The sequence below is a fragment of the Octopus sinensis genome, linkage group LG2, assembly GCF_006345805.1.
Source record: "Octopus sinensis linkage group LG2, ASM634580v1, whole genome shotgun sequence".
Taxonomy (NCBI): Eukaryota; Metazoa; Mollusca; class Cephalopoda; order Octopoda; family Octopodidae; genus Octopus; species Octopus sinensis.
In genome coordinates, this window is record NC_042998.1 from 145,648,912 (window position 1) to 145,673,911 (window position 25,000).

Below are 25,000 nucleotides of genomic sequence, written 5' to 3' on the forward strand. Positions count from 1 at the left end.
ATCTATGTCCACCATATCGTTCCATCGTGTTTCTCATTCTTTCCATTCCCTTTTAATTAATTCATCTTTACCGCTCCTGGATCCTATATTTATCCTCGAAGGCGAAGTTAAACGGTGAACGATAAGAGAGAAAATATGGCTTATTACAAACTGATATGTTTAAAGAAAGAAAGAAGTATGATGTAGGTATCACACATGCTAAAACTCTTATCAGTGATATATTTGGATTTGTGCGTATATGCATGTATGTATGTATTATGTATGTATGTATGTATGTTGTATGTATGTATGTATGTATGTATGTAATCATGTATGTAATCATGTATGTATGTTTGTATAATATATATATGCACGTTGTTGCTTATCAGTTGCTTTTCCCTCTTTCTCTGCAATATAAAATTTGAGATAAATACCCATTAATTCGTAGAGGCGACAATCACATCGTTTCCTCTCTCACTGTGGCTACAACAGCCTTATCCACCGTATCAATAGCTAAAGCGTTTAGCATATGTCACTATGATTTGTATCGATATCAATAAATGGAAGATGATACGTACAACCGGGAACGTTAGAAGATTATTTTTTTCAATAGCAAAACGTTTTGCTCTGTAAAACGTCCCATTACTACTAAAGATGACAGAGTAATCTCCGACTCCATCTATGTCCACCATATCGTTCCATCGTGTTTCTCATTCTTTCCATTCCCTTTTAATTAATTCATCTTTACCGCTCCTGGATCCTATATTTATCCTCGAAGGCGAAGTTAAACGGTGAACGATAAGAGAGAAAATATGGCTTATTACAAACTGATATGTTTAAAGAAAGAAAGAAGTATGATGTAGGTATCACACATGCTAAAACTCTTATCAGTGATATATTTGGATTTGTGCGTATATGCATGTATGTATGTATGTATGTATGTATGTATGTATGTATGTATGTATGTATGTATGTATGTATGTAATCATGTATGTAATCATGTATGTATGTTTGTATAAATATATATATGTATGTATATATGCATGTACATATGTATGTATATATATATGTGTGTATATATGTATATATATATATATGTGTGTGTGTGTGTGTATAGTATTGTTTTGTTATTGCTGTTGTCATTGTTGTTTTGCTCCATTTCAGCCCAGGTCAAGCAGTCCTATAGTCAAAGGTGTGCCACCAGTCAGTTTGGTAAACTGGTATGGCCGAACGGTCCACTTCGCAACAACGAGGTTCGAAGTTCGGTCCCACTGCATGATAAATTTTATTGCCTATACCCTTGGGTCAACCCATGCCTTATAAGTGAAAATGTGAAATGGAAGATAAATAGAAGGCCCTTCGGTGGAGTGTACCTGTGATTCAAAAGTTGATAGCCTTGTTTCACACACTGTGTCACGTGGATTCTGCCTGATAATCATTTTATGGATGTAAGTACCTATGGAATACGCAGCCACTAAAATATTTCTTCAGGAGCAGGTAATTTAATTGATTGAACAACTAAATTCTCATTGTCAGACGACGGAGATCCAACGTCATATTTTGAACTGTTCCATGAACCAATTTTTTCTTCCGTTCACAAGTCGGCATAATTCATGAGGGATAGTTTGTTATAATTTCTTTAAGGCCGAGTGAACTATACAGTTTAGCAGACACTATTCAATACTGTACTGTATAGTTTCTATCAGGATTTGAACCCGGAACTACTGACGTATATTAATCTCGGCATAACATGTTGCTTCCCTATTATTAATGCCAATTAATGCAGATAAATTAGAAATAATGAGAAAAACGTTTCTAGCATTTTATTCATTAGTGTATGATTATTTAATTAATATTGCTTATTACGATAATAATTATCAAAATTTGCGAAAATTTGATTATAGTCTACTTGAGGTACAAGAGCTATAGAATTAAGTTTTCACACTTAACTTAATGTGTGTGCATATATAAATACCCGATATTGTACACCTACGTTTGTATCTAAATTTACATCTCTCTCTCGTTATCTATCAATCTATCTATCTCTATATTTCTTTCTTCCTTTCTCTGTCGTTCGTCGACGATAAACAAAGATTTCTGTAGGTAAATAGAGTTTAAGAAAATGCTTACATTTACGAATTTATTGTAAGTCTACGTGCTCTATTTTACTGTTATTTGATATACACAGATTGCTGTCTTTGAACTTCAAAAGATGAATAATAACTAAGAACATGTGTGTGTGTGTGTGTGTGTTAATGTATATACATACGTACATACATACATATATATGTATATCTATATATATATATGTGTGTGTGTGTGTTTGTGTGTGTGTGTGTGTGTGTGCGTGTAGTGTTCATTGGTGGAACGAATGAATACGTATATATAGATATATAAATATATATATGCATATGTATATTATATGTTATATATATATATATATATTATATATGTATAATGTCTATTATGATGTGTGATATATATAATGTCTACGGTTCTTTTATTTAAATTTTATAAATTAAATATCATCAAACATATTTGCCTGCTACCTCCCTTTTACGAATATACAATGTTACAACTGACCAAGTGGAAAATGTATAGATTAGAACTGAATCGAATTAGACATATTTCCGCCATCACACTTGGTTTTGCCCTATGCTTAAAGCTTTAGCTAAGAAAACTACCCCCTCCCCACAACAAACACACGCACAATTTCCATAGAAATTCAACTGCGGTAACAGTATTTCGTTGGTAGGTTGCCAAAACGAGGGGTTTGTAGACAACTAATTGGATGTTTATTCTATTACGTTCACAGTTCGAATTGTGCAGCCATCTTTTCTGCGACCAGTTTATAAACTTTATCGACAGGTTCCATTATAGAAGTTCTAATGAAGCGAAGAATAAACAAACTTAATTTCTATTCATGATTTCAGAAGAGACATAACGCATTTAGAGAATCTACTTTTGTCTTTCTCGTGTTTCATTTCCGACTTCAGTGTTCGATTTTCACTGATGTCATTATTTTGCATTTTGCTCCTTATATGCGGATTTTATAAAACTATATTCTGCGCACACACACACGCACACACGCACGCACACATACAAACACACACACACACACACACACACACACACATATTTATATATATATATATATATATATTAATGCATGTTTTTATGTTCAGTTATAATCCTTTCTACTAGAGGTAAAAAGGCCTGAAATTTGGGGGAAGGGGATAGTCAATTACATCGACCCCAGTGTTTCACTGGTACTTAATTTATTGACCTCGAAAGGATGAAAGGTAAAGTCGATCTCGGCGGAATTTGAACTCAGAACGTAGCGGCAGACGAAATACCTATTTCTTTACTACCCACAAGGGGCTAAACACAGAGAGGACAAACAAGGACAGACAAACGGATTAAGTCGATTATATCGACTCCAGTGCGCAACTGGTACTTATTTAATCGACCCCGAAAGGATGAAAGGCAAAGTTGACCTCGGCGGAATTTGAACTCAGAACGTAGTGGCAGACGAAATACCGCAAAGCATTTCGCCCGGCGTGCTAACGATTCTGCCAGCTCGCCGCCTTTATTCAGTTATAATAAAAACAATTTTACATTGATTTTGCAGGGGCACTCTATAGTTTTGTTTCGTGCAAAATTGTTATTTTTAAAGAAGACTGTTGTTGCCTGTGACTTCGAAGTTTCTGCCAGCCCGATAATGGTTTGGCTGGCTGAAACTTCGACGTCTCAGTCAACAATTTTTTTGTTTGAGAATAATATATAATATATATATAATATATATATATATATATATATATATATTATATATATAATATATATATATATATATATATATATATATATATATATATATATATATATATATAAAAATATTATATATATATATATATATGTAAAAGTAATATGTGACAATTATTCGGTAGCCAAGATAAAACTCCGAGTTTCGGATGCCGAGGTGGAAATCCAAGCTACCATCTCTTCGGTTATCCAAGCTACCATCTCTTCGGTTATCCGGCCATTGCAAAAACGCTATGAAAAATGACCGTTATACAAAGAGAAGTTACTGTGTTATTGACCGCTATTAAGACAAAAGAGCTATTCGAAATACCGCTAAGTAAGGTAAGGGGGTAAAAAGTTCATAGTATTCGCGTAAGCGCGCCTGTTCATACCTACACATGTGCGCCCGCACACCCACTTGCGTGCGCATACATTCTTCCACCCTCTCTAGAAATACGTACACATCTTCACTCGCATCCTTCGCCAAATGTATATGCATATACATCCAAACCCACACACACGCCCGCACCGTAAAAGTTCATACATACGTCTACATACGCACAAGCACAAGAAAAAACAGAATTAAGGGTAAAAATACAGAAAAAAGCATAAGGGAGTATACAAAGAGTAAACCACGTTTATATACGAACAAGGGCGGCGAGCTGGCAAAAACGTTAGCGCGCCAGGCAAAATGCTTAGCAGTATTTCGTCTGCCGTTACGTTCTGAGTTCAAATTCCGCCGAGGTCGACTTTGCCTTTCATCCTTTCAGGGTCGATAAATAAAGTACCAGTTTCCCACTGGGGTCGATGTAATCGACTTAATCCCTTAGTCTGTCCTTGTTTGTCCCGTCTATGTTTAGCCCATTGTGGGTAATGAAGAAATATATATACGCACATATCCTTATGCACGCACACACACACGCCCATATATGCACATACCCGCACACGTCTATATACGCATATACACACGCACACACCGTTTTTATCAATATATATACATATATATAGGTACAAAATATTCAGGGTGAATACTTGATAACTGTAAGCACCTGTATATGCCAGTTAGTGGTGTACGTGATAGGGTATATTTATCAAAAGAAAAATCCTTTGCATCCTGTTTTTCTTTTGATAAATATATTATATATATATATATATATATATATATATATATATAGTTGCTCACACGTGCCATCGTCCATCTTTCTTTTCCTTACGTGACCTTCTTTCTTTTCCTGCACGGACGTTCTAAGGACTGTACGTCTCTTATATATATATAATATATATATATATATATAATATATATATATATATATATATAATATATATATATATATATATATATATATAATATATTATATATATATATCTTTTCTATCTTTTCTCTTTTCAAAGAAAATATTTCTATCAGCGTTCGCAATTTTACCCTCGTTGTGGACTAATGACCTTCCATGTTTGTTTTCGCTCGGTTTCCTTGTATGTCTTCACTGTCCTGTTTATGTTTCCAACTTTGAGTCTCCATAAATCCCAAATTTTATTTTGGTACTTATGAGAGCAGCTGTCTTCGAAGACTCATATTGTCGCTGATTGCTCGAAATGTGGAGTAGATAGACAGCCGACAACTGATGAACACTCGTTCTTTGTATTTTTTGAATTACTTATCCTGTTTTCCTTTTTTGTTTCCTTCTTTGCGTATTTAACTCATTTGTGTTCGTATTTCATATTGTTTACTGTTGGTGACGACCTATACCCATATGTGCCTATATATATTTTTTTTTCTCTTTTACTCTTTTACTTGTTTCAGTCATTTGACTGCGGCCATACTGGAGCACCGCCTTTAGTCGAGCAAATCGACCCCGGCACTTATTCTTTGTAAGCCCAGTACTTATTCTATCGTTCTCTTTTGCCGAGCCGCTAATTGACGAGGACGTAAACACACCAGCATCGGTTGTCAAGCAATGCTAGAGGGACAAACACAGACACAAAAACATATACACACACATACATACATACATATATATATATATATATATATATATATATATATATATATATATATATATACGACAGGCTTCTTTCAGTTTCCGCCGTCTAATATATATTATATATATATATATATATATATTTATTATTATTATTATTATTGTTTTATTATTATTATTATTATTATTATTATATATAAATATTTTGGACTAACATATATAAGTCGATTAGTGTGTTTACTTAATATATGTGTGTGAGAGTGTGCGCTTTAAATGATACTTTTTAAAGCCAAATCAATGCAAGTTATAAACAGGTAGATTGTTTGTACTTTTACCCTGATATTTCAGGGTAAGTGATCATTTGTCGGGAAATTTTAGAAGAAAAAATTTTAGCTACCTGCCCTACCAATTAACTGTTATGTATGTATGTATGTATGTATGTATGTATGTATGTATGTATGTATGTATGTATGTATGTATACGTGTATATTTGTATGTTTTGTTTCATGTATCTTCTCATGCATATACTTGCATATCTAGACATGCTCGTATATACTTAAATGATAAACATCTGGAAAGTTTTACAGATTTTTACAGTTACAGTGATGGATTGGATCTGTAGTTTCGAATCAGCTTTCTCCTTTCTGGTTTTGTGAAGCTTAATTTCTTAACAATGGTATTTAGGCAGTGTGTTACATATCCCAGTACCCTAATAGTTACAGGTATGAACCTGAACTTGTACTCTGCAGATTTCTCAATAGTTCAGCAGAGGAGTTCTCTTTTTAACTTTATGTTAACATCCGCTGGGCAGCTAATTTCCACAACTGTTCACAGTTTCTCTTCTCTATCCCAAATCATTATATCAGGTCTGTTGCGTTTGCATTTTATTGAGGTTTTCACTGGAACATTCCACCAGCACTCCTTCTTATCATGAGTAGTTATGGTTTTTACCATACTGTGGGTTATTTCTTTGTCCTTGGAGTTATCCTTCCGACGGATTTCATTATTTAGTGTTCTAGCTACAACATCATGTCTCGCCGGTAGAAAATACAGTGATAACGTTTTCGGACAACTGTTTATGATGTAATCTTCGAATTTAACTCCACAAAGTCTGCTTCGGTTGTCACATTTTACTGCTTTTCCTGCATCTCTGTCCTTTTTGTGCATCAGGTATTTGGTTGATATTTTCTGTTGATGGATTGCAAACGCATGCCCTTCAAAATGGAAGGTAGTAATCCGGTTGTTGGTCCATGATAGACTGCTTTGATGATCAATGTTGCTATCTTCTCTGAGCTTTTTACAAACATATCCAGGCATGGTCTTCTGCTCATATATGCTGATCCTTTCATCTGATGATAAGTTGTGGCAGAGTCGTGCGACTTCTTTGGGCGTGTATTTAGGTATTTACGTATGTATGCATGCATGTATGTATGTATACATGCTACGTATGTATGCATGTAGGCATATATGTATGTAGACCCACACATCAGAAGATATGTGTATACATTTCCATTAATTTATTTCTCTTTCTCGATTCGTCCATTGATCCGTCCCTCACATCTCTCCGTCCTTCCCTCCACTGATCAATGCATTCATCTATCCATCCATGTATATCCATCCACGCATCTTCATGCAATCTGGTGTTTTACAGTGCAAATCGACTTTTCTCCCTGTCGGCAATCAAATACGCGCATAGACGCACAAACGTCCATATCCATAAACAGACACGCACGCACGCACGCACGCACACTCAATCACACACACACACACACACACACACACAACACACACACACACAAGCACACACAAACACATACACACATGCTTATACTGTGACATAAATTACTCGCACACAGACAATCCCAATCAGAGATATACATTCATAAACACGAACCAAGCACCACACACACACGCGCACACACATACACACACACACTCACACACACAGATACATGCTCGCGCGCAAAGACACACGTACGCGGCTTTTCTGCACTTCCTCGCTTACCATCCCCACATGCACAACGCAAAATGAAGTCACTGATACTAAAAACAAGTGCAGTTCCCAGAAGAATTCTGGCTAACTACAGCACACCATCACAAAAGGCCTCACAAGCAGATAGTTTGGTGAATAAATGATGGTGGCGGCATCTCTGATGGTGGGGATGGTGGTGTGACATGAGACGTTCGTGGTGGAGATAATGGAAGCATTAGTTAGTGTTGGTGTTGGTGGTCATTGTGATAATGGTGGTGGTGATGATAGTGGTGGTAATGTTCGTAATGGTAAAGGTGGAGGTGGTGGTAATGGAGGTGGTGGTGGTATTGATGGAGGTGATGGTGGTGATGATGGTGTCGGTGGTGTTGGTGTTGGAGATGATGGTGTCGGTGGTGTTGGTGTTGGTGTTGTTGTTAGTGGTGGTAATGGTGGTGGTGGAGATAGAGGAAGTGGTTGTGATGGTAGTGAGAGTGGTGGTGATAATAGAAGTGGTGGAGGTGGTAATGGTGGTGTTGGTGGTGAGGGTGTTGGCAGTGAAGATGGCGGTGGTATTGGTGATGGTGATGGTTTTAGTGTTGTTAGTGGTGGCGACGGTCGTGGATTTGGTTGTAGAATTGATTGAAGTTGTCTGTGTTAGTGGCGGTGATAGTAGTCACCGTAGAGATGATGGTGGTGGTGATGGTAGGTGGCAAACGGTGGACATAGGAGTAGTAATGTGGTGGTTGCATTGGCGGTAGTGTTAGTGGAGGCAGTTTATTGATTGTTATCGAAGAAAACTCGTTCGCCATTTTGATTCCTCATCACACTGCTTCCCGCCAAAGAAGGATTTGACTCTCCCCTACCACAATCCCCTCATCGATCTCTGACTACGCACTAGTACGATCCCACCACCGCCACAACCACCATCACCACCCTTTATACACCAATCCAGATGTAATGAATCACCTGCTACAGATTAGAAATCTAACAGGAAAAGAGGGGTAGGAGGAGATCTGAGAAAGAGAGACAGATATGAAGGAACATAAAGACAGGGTCCAGTGAAAGAGACGGGAAAAGAATAAAGGATTTTATGGCGTGTTATTTGGCTAGGTTTGTAATATATATTTGGGCGGGTGTGTATTTATGTATGTATGTATGTGTGTGTGTGTATGTATGTGTGTATGTATGTGTTTTTGAATGTGTGCCTGTAAATTTGTGTGTGTATTGTGTGATTGTGTATACATTTCATGTGTGTATTTGGGTGTGTTTGTACGCATATGAATTTGCGTGTGTTTGATCTGCATCTTGTAACGTGACATGGAGTTCCCAAACCATTGAAGTGAAACTTAAGGAGATATTTGACAATAGTGGTGCTTACCTGGATCCCATTGCACTCACACACACGTTCATGCGCACACACATGCACAAACACACATTCACACACACACACACACACACACAAACAGACACCCACACACGCACGCATGCATACACAAATAATATTAGGTTGTCAAAAAAGTTCTTGCGGTTTTTAACCTTTAAATTCAGATGCACATATCTCGGCTCAAACAAAACTTTATTAATCTAAATAAACACCATCAGAATCAACACACTTTTGCCAACGCGAAACAAGTTTATTTATGCCAGTAGCGAAAAAATCCTGCGTTCTGGTGCCGATGAAGTCGTTGAAGGCGTGTTTGACATCGTCTTGGTCTTTGAAGCATTTCTCACGCAGGAAGTTGTCGAGATGCTTGAAAAAGTCGTTGTCGGTAGGTCTGGTGAGTATGGCGGATGAGGCAGAGTTTTGTAGCTCAATTCGTTCAACTTCTGCAGGGTCAGTTGTGCGACGTGCGGCCGAGTGTTGTTGTGAGAAGAATTGGTTCTTTTCTGGTGACCAATGTTGGCTGTTGTTGTCGGAGTTTCTTATGCAGTTCATCCATTTGCTGATAGTACTTCTCTGCCGTAATGGTTTTGCTTGGATCCAAAAAGCTGTGAGGGATGAGATCGGTCGCAGACCACCAAACAGTCACCATGACCTTCTTGTGGTGCAACTTTGGCTTCGGGAAGTGCTGTGGAGCTTCGTCGGCGTCCAACCTCTGAGCTGAGCGTCGCCAGTTGTCGTAAAGGAGGCACGGCTGTGAGGTTAAGACGCTCACTTTGTAGCTGCGTGGTTTGAGTTTCAGTTCCAATGCGTGCACCTTGGGCAACTGTGGTCTACTATCACTCCGAGTCGACCAATACGTTATAATTAAATTTTGTAGACGGAAACTAAGTGGAAGCCTATATAAAGGTGTGTTTGTGAGTATGTTTTGTCACCCACACCATCGCTTGAGAATCGGTGCTAATTTGCTTACGTCCCTGTAACTTAACGATTCAGCAAAAGAGGCCGGTATAACATATACCAGGCTTTGGGGAAAAGAAGCATAATACTAGGATGCATTTGTTCGAATAAACACTTCAAGACCGTGCCCTAACAAGGTCGCAGTCCAATGACTGAAAGAATTGAAAGATAAATAATACAACGTTAAAGACTGTAAAGAAAAAGAAATCAGGAAGAGCCGAAACCGCAATTCGCTTCATTCAAAATTCGTTACTAATGATCTTGATGACAACGTTAACATCATAACAACTTAGTCCTCTTCCAAATTTAAAGTGTTGAATCTATATGGATTTTTATGCAAGCTTCTACGGAAATGGTAATGCATTTTTAGTATCAATAATGATGAGGGAAGTTTAAAGGAATATCTATATCGATCTTTTCATATCAATAAAAGAAACTCTGGAAAGAAAGCATATACTCTTTATTTTTCAATGACTCTAAATGGAAGGTCACATTTATATGCACACATACTCACACATACAGGCATACATACATACATACATACATATATACATACATACATACATACATACACACATGCACACGCGCACGCATTTACAGAAATACACGTATATACATATATGTATTATTATTATTATCATTATTATTATTATTATTATTATTATTATTATTATTATTATTATCATCATCATCATCATTATTATTATTATTATTATTATTATTATTATTATTATTATTATTATTATTATTATTATTATTACTATTAGCATTATTGCATACTTTCAGTGCATTAACGAGTGCAGCTCAGTGTGACTGGGTGCTTTTTTTCTTTACTACGTTGAAAGTACCCTACGTACTATGCGTGCGCTACCGAGCAGTGCTATTTTCTTTGTGGTATGCATATTTGTTACTTTAAATCCTGGGAATTTTAGGTATTTGTTTGTATGCTTATTTTTTCCCTAAAGCACCTATTCATATCGGAACTGTTACTGATTCCAGATCCCATGTTCGGTTTATCTCTATTTCCAGATCTTGATTATAGGCGCAGGAGTGGCTGTGTGGTAAGTAGCTTGCTTACCAACCACATGGTTCCGGGTTCATTCCCACTACGTGACGCCTTGGGCAAGTGTCTTCTACTATAGCCTCAGGCCGACCAAAGCCTTGTGAGGAGATTTAGTAGACGGAAACTGAAAGAAGCTCGTCGTATATATGTATATATATATATATATATATGTATGTGTGAGTATATGTTTGTGTGTCTCTGTTTGTCTCCCCAACATCGCTTGACAACCGATGCTGGTGTGTTTACGTTCCCGTAACTTAGCGGTTCGTCCTAAGAGCCCGATAGAATAAGTACTAGGCTTCCAAAGAATAAGTCCTGGGGTCGATTTGCTTGACTAAAAGGCGTTGCTCCAGCATGGCCGCAGTCAAATGACTGAAACAAGTAAAAGAGTAATTTCGTTTAGAATAACGTTAAAATGTAAGAAGACTGATAAATTGATATAGAGACATTTCTTTTCCTGGTGGTCCTTAACAACAATATCCATAATCTTCCTGAATGTATGTATTAATATATCCCAGAGTATTGCTGGTCGTGGTATATGTTGACGCGTGTTAGAGGATTAGTAGCACTTACAGTTAAGACGCAGGGTTTGCGGTGGTCGGAAGGAAGTGTTAAAAAAACTATGGAAATGTAGGTTATTGGTATGTTTAAGTAGGTAGTTTTCTGATGTGTGATTGGCACTGGATGGCATAAATGTGCTAAGATATGGTAACAAGAAGAATGTTCCCTGAATATTATTGTTTCGAATGCTAGAACTGATAGGTACCCGGTTTTCATGGCGTGTAAATGACCGAAATCATAAACTGAGATCATAACATAATCCTGAACGGGATGTTAGTCCATCGTAGGATTACACATTTATTGTTTGATCGAAGTGAAGCAATGTAAAATGAAGTGTTTTGCTTAAGAAACACAACGCGCTATCCTGTCCGTTAACTGAAACCTCGACCTTCTATCGTAAGTACAGCACTCTAACCATTGAACCTCGCACTTTCCTCATAGCGAGACGAAACGAAATACAAATTGTCTGCGTCTGGGTTGGTAGTAAGAATGGTAAGATGGAGTGTTGACTGGAAAAACATCTGTTTGTTTTCGATTCTATAGAATTAGCAGTTTATTAATAGATGGAGATGAGTGATTGTCAGGTAGACAGAGAATAGGAGGGTGCTGAGTGGTTAGAGTTTAAAGGAAGTTGCCGGTCACTGGGCTTTGGCAGTTATGGAGTATGTTGCTTGGTGTGATAATCCAAACAAAATATCTTTGTTGGATTGTGGATGGAGCAACAGCTGCAAACGTATGGAAGCATATGCGAACTATTTACACACAAAACTCACTCACTACTAAACATATAAAATAAGTACAAACTTCTTTAGTCATGTATTCCAATGTGGTCTAATTTTATGATTTTTTTAAAAGTTTTTTTTTTTATATTTACGTATGAATTTCCTGCAGTTTAGAAGAGTAAATTTCCTAAATCCATGATCAGCGTTTGTGGACTTTCGTTGTATCATCTTCAGAATGATGTATGTTGGCGTTTGTCATAACTATTTTTATAATAAAGTGCCCAATATGATTGGTATAGACACTACCACCGGAATTTGAATGTTGACTTTGAAATTTACACTTGAACAGTCAAATGCTTTGTTTGACAAGTCTGTGATCTTCGTTTGTTTATTTAATATTGTCATTTGTCTCTAAGGCGGCGAGCTGGCAGAGACGTTAGCACGCCGGGCGAAATACGTAGCCGTATTTCGTCTGCCGCTACGTTGTGAGTTCAAATTCCGCCGAGGTCGACTTTACCTTTCATCCTTTCGGAGTCGATTAAATAAGTACCAGTTATGCATTGGGGTCGATATAATCGACTTAATCCGTTTGTTTGTCCTCTCTGTGTTTAGCCCCTTGTGGGTAGTAAAGAAATAAATATTGTCATTTGTTGTGATATTCTTTCCATCCTTGATCCATTAATTTTATAGGGAATTCAGTAGAGTTTAGTTATATAGTCTAAGAACGTTTTACTGCCTGATTTTGTATTGTGTTGAGTGGTGTAGAGCACAGTATTTACTTCTTACGTGGTGGACCGGCAGAGAAGGTCGATTAAGTAGTTGGTGTCGTGAAGTTAACGACTTTAATATTTGCAATGGAATAAATAATCCACAGTAATTAGTAGCTTATACACACATTTACATAACTTGTGTTAGTCATTCGTGAGAAGGTTTTGGTACATTTGTATATTATTAATATTATAAGGGATGTAGAGTAATTCTGGGTTTTCTTTTATGGTTTGGTGTAATAAGGAACTCTATTTTGTGAGATTTTTATGAGATATTATATAACTATTCTATAGCTATATATTAAAATTCCAAATTAAGGGAGTGGAACAGGCAGAATCCAGGTTACATATTTTTCTTAGCTAACTGATCCTCTGATGTAATAATTACTCAATGCTGGATACTCAGTTAAGCTATTCATCAGGCCGAGGACACTTTTAACTTAGATATGGAGAAAAGTGTGTAACCTTCCACGCCAATAAATTGTTACTGTTCCTTATCATACACTGTCAACATTTTGTTTTCTATACCTGTCACGGACTGCTTAAAGCTTACAAACTTCCTTCACTTGGATCCTTGGATCTTAAACATATATCATTAGTATACATTAGATTTATATAACACACTTTGCCTGTTGTTTATGTATTTCTTATAAGTGACGTATCTGAATAGATTTAGTACCACTCCCACTCGAGCAGTCTCCACTTCTTGTATTTCATGAGTTCACTCTGCTCACTTTGGTTCAATACTAACTACTTGCTCTGTACTCTACCAGAACTTTAGAAGTTTCCACGTATGCAATTGATGTTTTTTTTTTGTATCCTTCAGCTTGCAAATGTCCGGGAGGGGCATTAACCTTATAGATCTTACCAATCTTCAAAAAGCCCGGACGCTAAACCAAACTTAGTAATAATAATCCTTTCTACTATAGACACAAAACCTGAAATGTTAGGGGAGGGAGCAAGTCGATTACATCGACCCCAGTACTCAACTGGTACTTAATTTATCGACCCCGAAAGGATGAAAGGCAAAGTCGACCTCGGTGGAATTTGAACCCAGAACTTAAAAACGGACGAAATGTTGCTAAACATTTTGCCCGGCGTGCTGAGTAGTAGTAGTAGTAGTAGTAGTAGTAGTAGTAGTAGTAGTAGTAGTAGTAGTAGTAGTAGTGGTGGTGGTGGTGGTGGTGGTGGTGGTGGTAGTAGTAGTAGTAATAGTAGTAGTAGTAGTAGCGGCGACGGCAGCAGCGGTGGCGGCAACGGTGGCGACAACGGTGGCGGCAACGGTAGCAGCAGCGGCGGGGGTGGCGACAACGGTGGCGGCAACGGTGGCAGCAGCGGCGGGGGTGATGTTGTTATTGTTGTTGTTGATGATGATGATGATGTTTGTAACCTGAAAGAAAGTAAATACGATGAACCAGTTGCTCTACACAGTTCCTATCATCTTGCTAAACTTTTTGATTTCAGACATTAATTCAGTTCTTTCTACGTAAATAGAATATAAATTATTTATTTTATCTTTTATATTTTATCTCTTTTGTTTATTTATTTTCTTTCCCGTGTGTTCTGTTTTTTTTTTACGTAAAACTACGATTAATTTCAAAGTCAAGTTCTTGGAATGACTAAATAATAATAATAATAATAATAATAATAATAATAATAATAATATTATATTCAGGAGTTTTTTTTTTAATGAATTTCTAAGAATAGGTAATTATTTCATTCATCCTTTTTATCTATTTTTGAATTTCAGAATTTTATTATTCTTTTTGATTTTCGTGTTCATTTTGCTGCTTATCACAGAGTTAAATGGTTCACTTTCATTAACCATTTCTTCTGTAGGTGGCACTTTAAAATCTTATATATTTATGTTTTTACTTTTGTCTTTTATTGAGTGATTTTTAAATACGAAATTATACAAATTGATTCAGAATGCTTCACATTTTAATTTTTTTTAAATCACAGAGCGCTCTAGATAATTCTTATAGAATTGTTCTTGGAATGAATATGGAACGCGCTGCCTCTAATTTATGCAAGAATTATTTCTAACTTAAACGCAAGGACAATTGCTCTGAAGGAATAGTTTTGTGGATTCCATACATACACCGCTCGTTTTATCGGCAATGAAGAAATAAATGACAATTTTTTCCAGTGAGATTTCAATCACAACCGAATATTGAATCACACTACATACACACAGCTAAAATACTCAATTAAGAGAAGGTAACTCCATACAAATAGTGCACCCCGATAACTACAGGGCTTGTGGTACTTGTTGCACCAGATCAAAGTTTGAAGGGAGAGTGTGGGAATGGCTCTGCTTAAACCATACCCATAATAATAATGATAATAATAATAGTAATAATAATAATAATAATAATAATATAATAATAATAATATAATAATAATAATAATAATAATAATAATAATATATGAGAATGATCCCTGGCTTACCATCCCTACAAGAAGTGCAAAAGATTGTCTTAACTGGTACATCACACGTATTGAGAAGAGCATTGTCGATGTGAGAACTGTTGCTGCTCATGTATTTTAATTTAACTTAAAAAAATAAAAAATAAAAAAAATGAACGAACTATTGAGTTTGGTTTAATGGCCTACCAATGTATACTATGAGTTTCTTTGCCCTAGGATTCGGGAAGACACTCGGCAAGAAATGGAAGCAAATTTGAAAGAAGAAAAAAATAATAATAATAATAATAATAATAATAATCGTGCAGGTTGTTCAGCAAACGAAGACACCAGCATCGTGTTGTCCTGCTGAACCCTCAAGCGTCGAAATGACGAGAGAGTTCACATCATCAGATGCACACACACCATACACACCACACACTATACGTACCACACACACACACATATATATATATATATATATATATATATATATATATATATATATACACACTGAGTTCAAATTCCGCAGAGGTCTACTTTAGCTTTCATCCTTCCGGGGTCGATATATTAAGTACTAGTTGCGTATTGGGATCGATCTAATCGACTGGCGCCCTCCTCAAAAATTTCGGGTCTTGAGCAGAAAAATCTTCGGGCCTAGAGTAGAAAAGGTTAAAACAATTTTCCTTTCAAATTTCCTCTTAGTCAACGGTCAAACATGTGAACGGATCTCGATTCCGTTGATTTTTTTCTTTGATTTTTACTGCGCTTCCTCATTTTAAATTTATATTTTATATCCTAATTGTTATACCCTTTACTCTCTCTGTTCTTCTTTGAACGTGAAACTAATAACATTGACTGTGAACATCTTTTGTACGTTCGTGGTGGTTGAGTTCAGCTACTCAAATCAGTGTTGTGATTTGGAGAGGACGAAATGAGTCTGTTATGTCAAAGATTAGATTTTCTAGAATGTCTGTTGGTGGACATAGAAGGTTGAGTGACCTGTATAATGTTACATCACTTGGGTTTTGGTTGAAGTGTAGAATTGCCACACTTTCGCCCAGATTCCATATTCTAGAAATTTGGCAACGTTGGTACAAGTTGGTGAGTGCATTGATATATTTCGTTCCAAGCTGTTTATGATGTATGTGCTCGAGATTTTATCTGGCCCTAATGCTTTTCAGATTTTAGACTTAAGTTTTCTCTATTGCCTTTTAGGTCTCTGGTCAAAGGAGAGAGTTAAAATCGTGCTTAGGTGTAAGGTGAGCATTTTAAATTTTGTATTTCGTGAGTCCTTTGTCAGAATTTTAGTAGATGGTTTTCAAGAAATGTTTAATGAAGCTGTTTGCTTGGTGTCGCAACATATTATTTGAGGTAGTTTTTTGTAATATGAGTCATGTTGTTGTTATTTTTGTTGTTGCTAATAACTCCGTATAATGTTTTCCTATTAGTTTCTTTTGTTTACGTCGGATACAAATGTTTTCCTGTTTTCTGTGTTTTTAACGTTTATTTATTTAACCATTTATTTATTAGTATTTCCCAATTTAATTGTCTCATACTGGATTTAATTTCGAGTGAGTGGTTTTGGTGTATTGTGTTCGTGAGTCTGTTTTTTATGAGTTCAATTATTTCTAGTGTGAAATTCAACATATTTTCATGTCACCTTGACTAATATGTATTTAGTTTTAGAGTATTTTGTTCAATAGGTATAATGTCTATATAGTTAATGACTAGAATTGTTGAATGTATAGTACTGCAGTGTCTATATTAGTGTTTGTGAACGATTTTGGTGTTGTTGAATGTATTGTGCTGCCGTTATATACTGGTGACTGTGGTGGTGTTGATTTCTAAACAAATCTTGATTCACTTTCTCGATTTCATTATTTCATTTTTTTTTTTATGTTTGTATAAGTGTTTCTTCTGTCTTCACAATCCTGCGGGTGTTTTAGAGCCCGCTTTTTTGCTGGTGCGTAGCGTCCGGCTTTCACTAACGATATTCACACATGTGAGAAATATATAGGAGTCAGAAGGAAATGGCTGCTATTTCTTGTGTGTCAACACTTGCGTTGAGGCTAACTTGCTAGCTCAGTATGTTATATATTATAGCGCATAGTTAAGTGAATGGACTTAAGTGTAAAACAAGTGCATATTTTATAGACCCTAAGATGATGAAATCAATCCAAATTCAATTTGAATGCAAACATAAAATAAAAATCACATGTAGTATAATAAAATATTCAATTCGCTCTTCCGAAATTTTCCACAACTCCTCCCTTAATTTTTACAATATGAATTTCTTAAAAGCACAAAGCCATAATATTTGAATTTATAGAAATTTATGTCTTTTCAAGTTATAGTCTGTAGTGAACCTTGAAACATCAAATACAGTAAATTTAAACTGTACCCATTCTGGCAAGGTCCAATATTTATTTATTTGTATAATTAGCGACCTGTTGGCTTGATTCGGAGGAAAGGACTGTTCCCTATGGCTGTCGCATGCCTTTAGAGGCCAGTAAGATCAATGTCGTTAATATTCATCTTAAACATTTGCTAGTTGATGAATGTGAGACAATTATATGTAACATAAGCGGGGAAAAATTCCAGAGGTCTGATATTCTGAGGAGAATATCAAAGTGGTTAGTGGTGATGGTGATGGTGGTGAATTTGCTTGGGGGTATTTGAAATTATGAGGTCTTGTTGCATATGGAATGTAGAGGAATATATGTAAAAAGATAGTTTCAATCTGTCTAGGTTGGGTCATAATTAAAAAGAGCATGTGCTGTTATTTGAAGGGTAAGTGACATGTCAATGATTCGTTTAACTATAGCATTAGTGACATAAATGAGATGAACTCCAAATCGAAATTAGGCGTAGTCACAACTCAGCTAATGCTTATATTTGCTTTACGATATTTGTCACTGTATAATGGAATTAACTATGCTGTCAGGGTACATCCACGCTGGTGGTAGATCTAATGGAATTAGTTAATATACAACTACAGAGTACTCTGTTCTATTATGATTCTGTGCCTATAAGACGATTTGAACTCAGAGTATCAAGTTAACGAAACTGTTATCAATTATACTGAATTCCCTGTTATTTTTTTCGTGGGTGAGCTTGTACCATTCAATGATATTTATAGCAAGATGAATTGTTTCTACTATTGAATATTTATTGTGTGCTGAGTATGAATTAAAGCGGTGAGCGAGCAGAATCGTTAGCACACCGGTCAAAGTGCTTAGCGGCATTTCGCTCGTCTTTACGTTCTGAGTTCAAATTCTGCTAAGGTCGACTTTACTTTTTATCCTTCCGGGTTCGATAAAACAAGTACTAGTTCAATATTGGGGTCGATATAATCGACTTATCCCATCCCCCGAAATTGCTAGCTTTGTTGCAAAATGTGAAACCAATATTAATTATGAATAATCTCTGTGGTCATAATGTAGTGCAGTGATGAAATGGAGTTGTTTCAAGATATAAAACCAAGAATAAGATTTCTTTAACAAATTCGTTGATATTGAATGAGCATAATTTTTCACCCAAATGGCGTTTCTCATGCCCAGTTTATACATTATTGCCCCAAATGTTAGCTAACATATGCTACGTTAGTAAAAATATCACCAGAAATATTACCGAAGTAATTTTATCGATTCGTGAATATCAAAAAAATTATTTCAATCTCATTAAAACACTCTAATAACCACAATATTCTATTCACGAACATATTAACACCTCAAAGAGATGCATTAATTCCTGAGATAAATTGCAGCCGATAAAAGGAGAATTTCAATTTTATTGCCTTTATCATTCTACGAGTGACATACTCAGTAATTGTAAATAAAAACAAATGACAAAAGCAAACATTAACAGTGAAGTCTCATAATTTTGTGATATTTTATGAAAATATTGGTTTCTTTGGAGTAGAAATATAACCCTATAATTTTAGGAGAGAATAACAAAAGAGAAGTTGCAAGGTTTATGCCTTTCCCAATGTTTTCTTTTAGCCGAAAATCGAAATGCCACCATAGTCCTAATACACCAAGAGCTCTACGATTCTTGTTATGCTTAAAAAAATTTCGATGTACTTCTCTGAAAACCTCGATGTTTTTCAGAAATTCTTTCTCAACGATTTTTGCTCAACTTAAAAAATTTCGATGTGTTTCAGTGAAAAAATCCCTATGCATTTCAGAATTTTTGCTCTACGATTTTTCCTATACATAAAAACGTTCGATGCATTTTAGTGAACATGCTACCAAAGAAATTAATATATTTTGATATTGGCCGTGAAATATCTGAATTGTAAACGTAATGAATCAATACTTAGGATCTTGCTGTTGGCGTGATTTAAAACAAGATTTTCCTGTGTAACAATCCAAAGGTATTGAAAATACGTTTGCTACATTACTAGGAAAAACTCGATTATAATAGCATAGTCAAGAAAAATTTCTTCATAGAGTCACCCATAGTATTACTATAATTTGGAAGGCTTTAAAATCGTTCAAAATTTGTTTGTCAAAATTTTACTCGATTTCAATAAAAAAAAAATTAAAGAATGTGTTGATTTGATATTGCATTGCTGTATAAAAATGGTTCAAAACGCATTCTTTTCTAGATTCTCTGTTTCCTATTCTGGTGGTGATGGATTCCCGCTGCTCTACGATGGGGACTCAGTTCTTCGATCAACTACTTCGAAATTAACATATGAGTGGCTGGGTATTCCGCAGATATGTGTACCCTTAACATCATTCTCTGACAGAATCAGCGTCGCGCAATATGTGTGTTCAAGCTGTAGTTATTAAAATATGGGTATGACGCGTCCACCGAGCTTCCATACAGTTTCCGTCGACCCAGTTTCACTTACAACATATGAGTTGGCACATAAACATTTTTTAAGATGCCGCTCAGTGAGATAGAGCCCTCATGGTTGCAAAGTGAACTCCTCAACCGTTCATCCACATACATACATACATACATACATACATACATACATACATACATACATAAATACATAGACATATATACATGCATACAGAGAGAGAGAGATGGGGTGCAATCATTAACATAAAAGCGTTCATAGTCGACCAGAAAGGAGTATGACCTAGTAACAGTACCGGGATTTCACTACTTATTTTAGATGCCAATACAATCGTGATCCAACAGAGAAACTCCCCTACTTTTGATCCAGCGATATATCCAGGATATGACAGATGAAAGGAAAGAAAATGGTTTAATATGACATTACAATGCTATAAAAAAAATAGCTAAAACACATTGTTTTCCAGTTTCTCTGTTTCATCTGGTGATGGTGGTGGATCTCTGTCATACGACAACGAGGTTTTAATTGCTCTTGAATTAACGTTTAAGAGGCTGAATATTCCACAGATACGAGCACCCTCAATATATTTCTCCGGCAGAATCAGTGTGATACAGTGTGTGTGTGACAAGCTGTGTACAATTCACCCGACAGGCTTCTATTCAGTGCCCGTCAACCCAGTTTCCCCCATATGATATGGATCAACTCGATGCGCTAAAAAGTAACACTTTCGCAAGATGCCTCGCAGCTTGACCGAACCCGGAACCATTTAGCTATACTGCACTTATTGTATCACTTATAAGAAAGAAAAAATAATTCTTTAATTCTTTTTCTAAAAATAGCAAAATAAATACTTCGAGCCCTAAAGCTCATAAATCTGGTCATCCGGTTTCCATGGCCTATAAGTGACCGTCATCACAATATTTGATGAAGATGCTGGTCTGTTACAGCATTCAAGGCCAGCAATCTTGAGTTGATAATCTCGACCCCAGACTTTACTAATACTTCACTTTATCGACCTCGAAAATATGAAAGGCAGAGTTAGGTACATCCATCGTAGTTACTGACTGAAATATTGGTAACTTGAGAGTCAAGTCGGTTACTTTTATGGAGCATCATAAACCCGAAAGTAGCAACAGAACTGAACTGAATCGTACGTAATGGCTTCTCTAACCACTTCGCTTTATCTACCGTCCATCTACTCGTTTTCTCTCACGTTTCTGAATTATTTCTCGCATGCATTCACTACAGCACAATAGCAGGCTTTACCAAACTTCACAGCTTTGTACAGCTCACCCTATTTGTACAAAGAAATTCTCAGATATCTTACCGGCTATTGTTCAGTGATCTCCTTCACACTCCTTCACACATCCGCATTAACTTGTCATACTAATTCATTTACTGCTACTGTTGCCACACCACACTATTAGCTGGTAGTAATACAAGAATTCAAGAAATACTTTCATTGCAACACACATTTCTCCAAACTCTAACTATTTTCTTCCTTGTATTTTAAAAGGGAAATTTTACACGAAATATACGATAATAAAGAACATATGTAAGTTTATGCAATATCTTTTCTACTTTTATATACGTTCCTTGACATCCCCTTGCATAATTTGCTTAAATCATCACCTGCATTTCTCAGAGTATTTTGCAAACATTTAATCCCTTTATATATTATATTTTCCACCGTCTAGTTATTTGCAGCACTCGTGTAGAAAAAGGAAGATAGAAGAACCATTGATTGCTCATATTTTTCGTACAGAAACTGATTTTCTCATGTTAACTTTCTGATTAAGAACATTTCTTTTGTCCAGTTTCCATCCCCATGTCAGCAAAAAAATGCTGTCAATAAATCCAGCTGTTTGCCAACATTGTAGCTAATCCCAGCGGCTAACAAACAAGTTGGAGTTATAATAGTTTCTTTTACTGCTTTAATCAAAATCATATAACTATTGAATATTTTATAAAAGAAATATCAATGGATTTAATATTAAAATAAACAGACACAAGCATGCAATGGCCTTGGAGTATTCCTTTTCAAAATGTGTGACATCAAAGAGAACCTTCTGGCCTTCAGCTACAAGTACATGGATTATTGGTCAAATCTATGTTAGTTTTCCAAGGTCAGTGATTGAGGCAACAATTACACTTGCGAAATGCAGTAACTCCCTCAAAACCCCTCAACTATGAAGAAAAAATAGAAGCAAACAATATTTCATATTCAAGTCATACTGCAATAAATTACCCACGGTGCTTAATATATTAGACACCTCAGTTTAATTTACTAAAAATTGTTCGGTACATTCTCGTATATTCTTCTTTCCATTCATCTGTTCGTGTTTACCTTATATAAATGTTTGAGGCAAATAATAGATCTATGAAGAAAAAGAAGAGAAGAAAAGAAGAAAAGTGCACATTCCACGAATGTCTTCTAAACTGTAATTATTTCCCATCTATAAGAAATGTTTCGCTTCGCAAAATGTTTAATTTAGTTTCATTTGTCTGCCTCGAATTATGTCATACTGACGATTTCTAATACGCATGAAATAGCACTATACACGATCATATACGATGAGAAAATACAAGATTTTGTAAAGACTAAGAGAAGTAAAACTTAAATATGTATATTCTAAGCATATTCTTCATTGTTCTTCGATTTAAGATTCAAACTTGTAATCCCACTATGACTGATTTACAAGAAATAGCTGCCAGGGCACACCAATTATTTGAATAGGTTTATAGATTTCCTTGAAGTCGATGTTTTACGCAGGGATTCAGTATTTGTCCGTGATATAGTAAATCAATTTTGTATGGCACTTTGACTTTCCTATTTCTATTACATGTATATCGAGTATCGTTCATTTGAACATTAATATTTTGAACCAGTATCGGAATATATATATCTGTGGGTATATATATATATATATATATATATATATATATATATATATATATATATACATACATATATATATATACATGTATATGTGTGTATATATATATATATATATATATATATATATATATATATATATATATATATATACATATATATACATATATATACATTTATATACATTATATGTATGTATACATATACATATATATGTATATATGTGTGTGTGTATGTATATATATATATGTGTGTGTGTGTTTGTTTAGTACACCACCTGTCTTCGTCTTGTTTTTTTCGTGAACTCTCACTATATATATATATACACATATATACATATATTTATATGTATGTATGTATATATATATGTATGTATATATACATACATATATATATATATAAGTATATGTATATATATATATATATATATATATATATATATATATATATATATATATAATATATATATATATATATATATATACATATATATATATATATATACATATATATATATACATATGAGAAGAAAATGGATATAATAACAATGGGAAACTCGTGGTTTTCGCTGGTATGCCTTTAATTTAATTAGATAACAAAGAAGGAAGAAGCAAAAATGAAGGCGGCATTTACGATCGTTTTAATGCGAATATAGATAGATGTATCGGTTAGGATGCGAAAATAATTGATACATATGTGATAGTAATATAAAACAGAGGTAGCAATTCTTACATAAAATTTTGTTCTTGCGCTAGTAAATTCGCTGGGTAGATGTTTGCTTGTGGTAGACTGGTTAGTTTCGTTGAGTAATTAGGGCGGAGTGAGTATTATTTAGGTGCGGGGTTCCTAGTCTAATTAAGCACACTTTTTCGCATGTGTGTATTCAATTTTTATATTCTACGGTTAGTTATCACCGGCGGTGTAGGTGAAGGGGATAACTCTAACAGGGTGAAAAGGGAGCTAACGCGTACCAAAGTTTGGGTGGTCTGAAAATGTATTATGGCTAATAATTATCTTATTGCTAGAGTTTAGGAAGTTCTTAGTGCTAGGAAAGGCCCTATGTATGTGCAAAGTGGGTTTGCGAGGTGACTATTTGTGTGTAAGTGCGTAAGGTGTTTCCCAGTTACTTAGACATATAGATGAGTATTCTAGTTTGGGATTATAAAAGGCATAGAGACCTGCATGAAGACAAGAGGGGCTATTCTACCGGTATTTTTAAAATACATAAAGGCCCACGTGAAGACAAAAATTGTCGTTCTCAAATCTTTTGTTCAAAAAGGTTTGTTTAGCCGTAAGTATATCTAGGCGTTCCGATAGGCAAAGATCGCAGCATCTTTTTGTGGTGTATGATTTCGTCTGGTTATTTGTGCGGACGTCACATTGGTAAACCACGCTATTTGTCTTACATCTATTTGAGAAATGGCACTTTGTTCCATCTCTACAGCCGCATAAATAATTAGGTGCATCTACGTTCGTGCTGTATTGTGGGGAGGGGGGAATTATTATTCAGGTCTGTACCTAAGTTAGCAGGAAACGTTGCGTTAGTGGGGCCTTAGTCCTATTAGTTGGTTGGTTGTTATTTTTATTGTTCACAATCTTTCTAGTTTCATAGAATGTGTCAAGTTTTTTTAGTATTCATTGAGGCTATTATTGTAGCTAAGTTATTAGTCAGACTGTGGCCTATTCTGATTTTATTC

General features: G+C 35.5%; 1 protein-coding gene across 4 annotated transcripts in view; it reads left to right on the top strand.

Annotated features, from left to right (window-relative positions):
* Positions 1 to 25,000, top strand: part of LOC115229316 (L-threonine ammonia-lyase) — a 498,130-nt gene that overhangs the window by 121,831 nt on the left and 351,299 nt on the right. For 2 of the 4 annotated variants that reach the window (XM_036500104.1, XM_029799695.2), the window contains exon 2: positions 16,810 to 16,853. The exons of 1 other annotated variant lie outside the window; for it this stretch is intronic. The gene's annotated coding sequence lies outside the window, so the exon portion shown is untranslated. Of the gene's footprint in view, positions 1 to 4,937; positions 4,955 to 16,809; positions 16,854 to 25,000 lie in introns of those variants that run through there. One more of the 4 variants, XM_036500109.1, reaches the window with a different exon arrangement.